General features: G+C 41.9%; 1 non-coding gene across 1 annotated transcript; it reads left to right on the forward strand.

The window, feature by feature from the left end:
- Positions 1–5458: 5458 nt before the first annotated feature.
- On the forward strand, positions 5459–5566 carry LOC148564729 (small nucleolar RNA R71). Its single transcript, XR_015885081.1, has one exon. It is a non-coding gene; the product is annotated as a small nucleolar RNA R71 (small nucleolar RNA).
- The last annotated feature ends 393 nt before the right edge of the window (positions 5567–5959 follow it).

Genomic DNA, 5959 nt, shown 5'->3' on the forward strand with positions numbered 1-5959 from the left:
GCCAGCCCCGTAAACGAGATCAATAGTCTCCTAAGATGAACAATGGATTAAAACTGAGACCAAAGATGCCTAAGACAATAGTAAGAGGTCCTATTTATAATAAACTAGCTACTAGGGTTTACATGAGTAAGTATTTGATGTATAAATCCACTTCCGGGGCCTACTTGGTGTGTGTTTGGGCTGAGCTTAAGTGTTCCACGTGCAGAGGCCATTTGTGGAGTTGAACGCCAGTTTCTGTGCCAGTTTGGGCATTCAACTCTGGTTTTGGATCCTTTTCTGGCGCTGGACGCCAGATTTGGGCAGAAGGCTGGCGTTGAACGCCAGTTTACGTCGTCTATTCTTGGCCAAAGTATGGAGTATTATACATTTCTGGAAAGCCCTGGATGTCTACTTTCCAACGCAATTGGAAGCGCGCCATTTCGAATTCTGTAGCTCCAGAAAATCCACTTTGAGTGCAGAGAGGTCAGAATCCAACAGCATCAGCAGTCCTTTTTCAACCTCTGAATCTGATTTTTGCTCAAGTCCCTCAATTTCAGCCAGAAAATACCTGAAATCACAGAAAAACACACAAACTCATAGTAAAGTCCAGAAATGTGAATTTAACATAAAAACTAATGAAAACATCCCTAAAAGTAACTAGATCCTACTAAAAACATACTAAAAACAATGTCAAAAAGCGTATAAATTATCCGCTCATCACAACACCAAACTTAAATTGTTGCTTGTCCCCAAGCAACTGAAAATCAAGTAGGATAAAATGAATAGAATATACTATAAATTCCAAACTATCAATGAAACATAGCTCCAATCATATGAGCGGGACTTATAGCTTTTTGCCTCTTGAATAGTTTTGGCATCTCACTTTATCCATTGAGGTTCAGAATGATTGGCATCTATAGGAACTTCAGATTTCGAATAGTGTTATTGACTCTCCTAGTTCAGTATGATGATTCTTGAACACAGCTTCTTTATGAGTCTTGGCCGTGGCCCTAAGCACTTTGTTTTCCAGTATTACCACCGGATACATAGATGCCACAGACACATAATTGGGTGAACCTTTTCAGATTGTGACTCAGCTTTGCTAAAGTCCCCAATTAGAGGTGTCCAGGGTTCTTAAGCACACTCTTCTTTTGCTTTTGACCTTGACTTTAACCACTCAGTCTCAAGTTTTCACTTGATACCTACACGCCACAAGCACATGGTTAGGGACAGCTTGGTTTAGCCGCTTAGACCATGATTTTATTCCTTTAGGCCCTCCTATCCACTGATGCTCAAAGCCTTGGGATCCTTTTTATTTGCCCTTGCCTTTTGGTTTTAAGGGTTATTGGCTTTTCTGCTTGCTTTTTCTTTTTCTTTCTATTTTTTTTTTCGCCTATTTTTTTTTTCTGCAAGCTTTGTTCTTTGCTGCTTTTTCTTGCTTCAAGAATCATTTTTATGATTTTTTAGATTATCAAATAACATGTCTCCTAGTCATCATTCTTTCAAGAGCCAACATATTTAACATTCTTAAACAACAACTTTAAAAGACATATGCACTGTTCAAGCATACATTCAGAAAACAAGAAGCTTTGTCACCACATCAATATAATTAAACTAAGTTCAAGGATAAATTTGAAACTCATGTACTTCTTGTTCTTTTGAATTAAAACATTTTTTCATTTAAGAGAGGTGATGGATTCATAGGACATTCATATCTTTAAGACAAAGTTACTAACTACTAATGATCATGTAATGAAGGAACAAACATAGATAAGCACATAACATAGAAAACGAAAAACAAAGAAAGCAAAAACAAGGAATGAATCCACCTTAGTGATGGTGGCGTTTCCTTCTTGAGGAACCAATGATGTCCTTGAGCTCTTCTATGTCTCTTCCTTGTCTTTGTTGCTCCTCCCTCATTGCTTTTTGATCTTCTCTTATTTCATGAAGCATGATGGAGTGCTCTTGATGTTCCACCCTTAGTTGTCCCATATTGGAACTCAATTCTTCTAGGGAGGTGTTGATGTGCTCCCAATAGTTTTGTGGAGGAAAGTGCATTTGAGGCATTTCCGGAATCTCATGGTGATGAGCTTCATACGCCTCTTGAACTCCATGAGTGGGCTCTCTTGCTTGCTCCATCTTTTTCTTAGTGATGGGCTTTTCCTCTTTAATGAGGATATCTCCCTCTATGTCAATTCCAGCTGAATTGCATAGGTGGCAAATGAGGTGAGGAAAGGCTAACCTTGCCATGGTGGAGGACTTGTCAGCCACCTTGTAAAGTTCTTGAGGTATAATCTCATGAACTTCCACCTCTTCTCCAATCATGATGCTATGGATCATGATGGCCCGGTCTATGGTAACTTCAGACCGGTTGCTAGTGGGAATGATTGAGCATTGAATAAACTCCAACCATCCTCTAGCTATAGGCTTGAGGTCCAATCTTCTTAGTTGAACCGGCTTGCCTTTGGAGTCAATCTTCCATTGAGCTCCTTCTACACATATGTCCATAAGGACTTGGTCCAACCTTTGATCAAAGTTGACTCTCCTTGTGTAGGGGCGTGCGTTTTCTTCCATGTATGGCAAGTTGAACGCCAACCTCACATTTTCCGGACTAAAATCTAAGTATTTCCCCCGAACCATTGTAACATAGTTCTTTGGATCCGGGTTCTTACTTTGATCATGGTTCTTGGTGATCCATGCATTGGCATAGAACTCTTGAACCATTAGGATGCCGACTTGTTGGATGGGATTTGTTAGAACTTCCCAACCTCTTCTTTGAATTTCATGTCGGATCTCTGGATACTCATTTCTTTTGAGTTTAAAAGGGACCTCAGGGATCACCTTCTTCTTGGCCACAACATCATAGAAGTGGTCTTGATGGGCTTTGGAGATGAACATTTCCATCTCCCATGACTCGGATGTGGAAGCTCTTGTCTTCCCTTTCCCTCTTCTAGAGGATTCTCCGGTCTTGGGTGCCATCAATGGTAATGGAAAAACAAAAAAGCTATGCTTTTTCTACACCAAACTTAGAATATTGCTCGCCCTCGAGCAATAAACAAAAGAATAGAAGAAGAAGAAGAAGAAATATGGAGAGGGAGAGGGAGATGTGGTTTCGGCCATATGGGTGGGTTTGGGTGGGAAATTGGTTTTGAATTTTGAAGGTAGGTAGAGTTTATGAGGTAGGTTTATGGGGAAGAGGAGATGGATGTGAGTGGTGAAGGTTTAGTGGGGAAGAGAGATTGAGGTGATTGGTGAGGGGTTTTTAGGGAAGAGTGTTTGTGGGGTTGTGTGAAAGAGAGTGGTGAGAAGAAGTGAGTGGAGGTAGGTGGGGATCCTGTGGGGTCCACAGATCCTGAGGTGTTCAAGGATTTACATCCCTGCACCCATTAGGCATGTAAAAATGCCTTTGTACCCAACTCTGGGCGTTCAGCGCCAGGTTGGTGGCCATTTTGGGCGTTCAACGCCCATTTGTGTGCCATTTCTGGCGTTGAACGCCAGAACCATGCCTGTTCTGGCGTTCAGCACCCAGAAGCTGCCCATTTTGGGCGTTCAGCGCCAGAACCATGCTCTGTTCTGGCGCTGAACGCCAGACAGATGCTCCTCCAGGGTGTGATTTTTCTTCTGCTGTTTTTGATTCCGTTTTCAATTTTTCTATTTATTTTGTGACTCCACATGATCATGAACCTAAGAAAACATGAAAAACAATAAAAATAAGAATTAGATAAACATTGGGTTGCCTCCCAACAAGCGCTTCTTTAATGTCAATAGCTTGACAGTGGGCTCTCATGGAGCCTCACAGATGTGCAGAGCTTTGTTGAGACTCTCCAACACCAAACTTAGAGTTTGGATATGGGAGTTCAATACCAAACTTAGAGTTTGGTTATGGCCTCCCAACACCAAACTTAGAGTTTGACTGTGGGGGCTCTGGTTGACTCTGCTTTGAGAGAAGCTTTTCAAGCTTCCTCTCCATGGTTGCAGAGGGAGATCCTTGAGTTTTGAATACAAGGGAGTTCTCATTCCATTGAAGGACTATTTCACCTCTGTCAACATCAATCACAGCTCTTGCTGTGGCCAGGAAAGGTCTTCCTAGGATGATGGATTCATCCTCTTCCTTTCCAGTATCCAGGACTATAAAATCAGTAGGTATGTAAAGGCCCTCAACCTTTACTAATACATCTTCTACTTGTCCATAAGCCTGTCTTCTTGAGCTGTCTGCCATCTCTAATGAGATTTTAGCAGCTTGCACCCCATAGATTCCCAGTTTCTCTATTACAGAGAGGGGCATGAGGTTTATTCCTGAACCAAGGTCACACAGAGCCTTAAAGATCATGGTGCCTATGGTACAGGGTATTATGAACTTTCCAGGATCCTGTCTCTTCTGAGGCAATGTCAGTTGATCCAGATCACTTAGTTCATTGACGAACAAGGGGGGTTCAACTTCCCAAGTATCAATGCCAAACAATTTGGCATTCAGCTTCATGATTGCACCAAGAAACTTGGCAGTTTTCTCTTCAGTGACATCCTCATTCTCTTCAGAAGAGGAATACTCATCAGAGTTCATGAAGGGCATAAGGAGGGTCAATGGAATCTCTATGGTCTCTAGATGGGCCCCAGAGTCCTTTGGTTCCTCAGAGGGAAGCTCCTTATTGACCACTGGACGTCCCAGGAGGTCTTCCTCCTTGGGATTCACGTCCTCTCCTCTCCTCACAGGTTCGGCCATGGCGCTTATGTCAATGGCCTTGCACTCTCCTTTTGGATTCTCTTCTGTATTGCTTGGGAGAGTACTAGGAGGGATTTCAGTGATCCTTTTACTCAGCTGGCCCACTTGTGCTTCCAGATTTCTAATGGAAGACCTTGTTTCATTCATGAAACTTACAGTGGCCTTAGATAGATCAGAGACTAGATTTGCTAAATTAGAAGCATTTTGTTCAGAGTTCTCTGTCTGTTGCTGAGTTGATGATGGAAAAGGCTTGCTATTGCTAAACCTTTTTCTTCCACCATTATTAAAGCCTTGTTGAGGCTTTTGATCCTTCCATGAGAAATTTGGATGATTTCTCCATGTTGAGTTATAGGTGTTTCCATAAGGTTCACCTAAGTAATTTACCTCTGCTATTGCAGGGTTCTCAGGATCATAAGCTTCTTCTTCAGAAGAAGCCTCTTGAGTACTGTTGGATGCAGCTTGCATTCCATGCAGACTCTGAGAGATCATATTGACTTGCTGAGTCAATATTTTATTCTGAGCCAATATGGCATTCAGAGTATCAACCTCAAGAACTCCCTTCTTCATAGGCGTCCCATTGCTCACAGGATTCCTTTCAGAAGTGTACATGAACTGGTTATTAGCAACCATGTCAATGAGTTCTTGAGCTTCTGCAGGCGTTTTCTTTAGGTGAATGGATCCACCTGCAGAAGTGTCCAGTGACATCTTTGATAGCTCAGATAACCCATCATAGAATATATCCAGGATGGTCCATTTTGAAAGCATGTCAGAAGGACACTTTTTGGTCAACTGTTTGTATCTTTCCCAAGCTTCATAGAGAGATTCACCTTCTTTCTGTCTGAAGGTTTGAACATCAGCTCTAAGCTTGCTCAGCTTTTGAGGAGGAAAGTACTTGGCTAAAAAAGCCGTGACCAGCTTATCCCAAGAGTTCAGGCTGTCTTTGGGTTGAGAATCCAACCATAATCTAGCTCTGTCTCTTACAGCAAAAGGGAAAAGCATGAGCCTGTAGACTTCAGGATCTACTCCATTAGTCTTAACAGTATCACATATCTGCAAGAATTCAGTTAAGAACTGAAAAGGATCTTCAGCTGGAAGTCCATGAAACTTGCAATTCTGCTGCATTAGAGAAACTAATTGAGGTTTCAGCTCAAAGTTGTTTGCTCCAATGGCAGGAATGGAGATGCTTCTTCCATGTAAATTGGAATTAGGTGCAGTAAAGTCACCAAGCATCTTCCTTACATTATTGTTATTTTCGGCTGC

The sequence above is a fragment of the Arachis ipaensis genome, chromosome B5 (genome assembly GCF_059453495.1).
Source record: "Arachis ipaensis isolate K30076 ecotype BB chromosome B5, ASM5945349v1, whole genome shotgun sequence".
In the NCBI taxonomy this organism is placed as follows: Eukaryota; Viridiplantae; Streptophyta; class Magnoliopsida; order Fabales; family Fabaceae; genus Arachis; species Arachis ipaensis.